This window comes from Myotis davidii, unplaced genomic scaffold (assembly GCF_000327345.1).
Source record: "Myotis davidii unplaced genomic scaffold, ASM32734v1 scaffold238, whole genome shotgun sequence".
Taxonomy (NCBI): Eukaryota; Metazoa; Chordata; class Mammalia; order Chiroptera; family Vespertilionidae; genus Myotis; species Myotis davidii.
In genome coordinates this window covers 5,132,403-5,134,198 of record NW_006293779.1, presented here as the reverse complement: position 1 = coordinate 5,134,198, position 1,796 = coordinate 5,132,403, and the positions used below count along the sequence as shown (strand labels likewise).

The 1,796-nt window shown below is 63.9% G+C and overlaps 1 protein-coding gene across 1 annotated transcript in view; it reads right to left on the bottom strand.

The window, feature by feature from the left end:
- The window catches only part of SLC30A3 (solute carrier family 30 (zinc transporter), member 3), a 10,491-nt gene extending 8,817 nt beyond the window's left edge, over positions 1-1,674 (bottom strand). The window contains exons 1-2 of the mRNA XM_006767460.2: positions 1,485-1,674; positions 437-848 (exon numbers count right to left, since the gene is read on the bottom strand). The gene's annotated coding sequence lies outside the window, so the exon portion shown is untranslated. The remainder of the gene's footprint in view (positions 1-436; positions 849-1,484) is intronic.
- Positions 1,675-1,796: the final 122 nt, after the last annotated feature.

The window sequence follows — 1,796 nt, the reverse complement described above, 5'->3', positions numbered from 1 at the left end:
CTGGGTTCAGAGATGCCTAATTTACATAGCCCCGCCCCTGTGTCTTAGCCCCGCCCACCTATTCCTGGCCTCCAGCGGGGTGGGGAGGGGGGTGTCTCCTGGACCAACCTTCATCCAGGTGACGCTGCCCCCTGTAAGCCGGCGCACGGGCATCTCCGCTTCCGCCACCCCATCCTCTCTGACCCCGCCCCTACACGGCGGCAGAAACAGGTGCGGTCCAGTACCTGTCTCCAGAGAACCAGGAGGAGTGGGGTGAGCGGTGAGGCATCTGGGAGAGCTCCAAGGACTCCCGCCAGAAGCCACTCCGCGGAGGAAGCGGGGTCAGAAGTCGTGAGCTCACTCTGCTGCCAAGCACGGTCCCGTCCATTACCGTTTATTTTTATGCAGAAACTTTGGATGACAAAGAGCTTCCTGCTCTCCTTCGATCTGTTCTTACCCCTCTTTTTCGGACGAGTAAACTGAGTCCCAGAGAAAGAAGAGTCCCAGCCGATCCTGGAACCCGGGGCGCTGCACTGGCGACTGGAGAGAAGGCCGGTCCGGTCGCTCAGAATTCCGGAGCAGCTGAAGGAGGGAGGAGGGTGCGCCCTCCCTCGGGGGTCACAAGACTCGGTTCCTGAAGGGAGGCTGCGGGCAGCTTGCCAGCAGGTGACTCCTTACCTCAAACCGGTAGCGCCTTCCGGGGCATTGCCTCACTTGAACTGGGCCCGGGGAAAGGAGTGACTTACCGCAAAGTCGGTGGCCCACCTGGAGCTGAAGCCTCCAAGGCCCAATGCTCTCTGCCCTCACACCTGCAGTCGTGTGGATGGAAAGGGGGGCGGTGACTGGATTGCGCACTCCAAGCTGCGACTCTGTTACCGCGGAGGGTCCGTAAGAGGAGGGGGAAGGGGGAAGCCCGCCTGGGGAAACGTGGAGGGCACAGTGGTTAGTAAGCCCCGGCAAGAAACCCATCAGCCGCACCCTGCAGAACACACTGGGCTCCTGAATTTTGGGACTCTGTTATTCCAAACCATGAGACCACGTGTGCACTTCCAAAAGCAAAAACAGAGCATGTGCCAGATAAAGTGGTTAGAAGTGATGGGGTTAATCGGGGAGGGCTTCGCGGAGGAGGTGAGGTTTGGACGGATTAGGCAGACTAGCTGGGCGGCGGGCTGGCTGTTCCTGCGGGGGAGAGTGCGGCTGGTGCCAAGGTTTTCGGGCGGCGTGCGCGAAGGGACCGCACCGCGCCGGGGAGCCGGGCGCAAGGAAGAACGGGAGGGTCTTTGAGAGCCGCCTGCGCTTCACCTCCACCCACACGGCGCCCAGCGGGCGCCCCCACCCCCTCCCCGCCCAAAGCCCAGCCCAAAGCCCACGCACCGCTAGGGGGCAATCGAGGGGGTGGCGTTCTCCTTCCAACCTCCCCTGGAGGCGTGGGACCTCCGCCCCTTCCTTGAGTTACAGGGGGGCAAACTGACGCGGCGGGAAAGGGAGCCGCCAGCTAAGGTCACCTTGCTGTTCGCGTCAGAGCCGGCGTGCAGCTCGTGTTCCCGCCCGCCCTTGCCAGGGCCCCGGCTGGGCACGTCCCGCCTGGCGCCGTCGGTTTTCCAAGCTCCGCACGCGGCCTGGGGCTTCCCGGATTCCGAGAGAAGGACCACCGCGCACCTACAGGGCTCGGATGCGGTAGCCCCGCCCCAGTGGCCGGGGCGGGCGAGCCCGAGAATAGAAGGAACCGCTGGGCACGCCTCAGCCGATGACGACAGCAGGGGACGCGGTAGTAACCACTACGGCTTCCTCCGGGATTTCCCTTCTCGGGCAGCCCC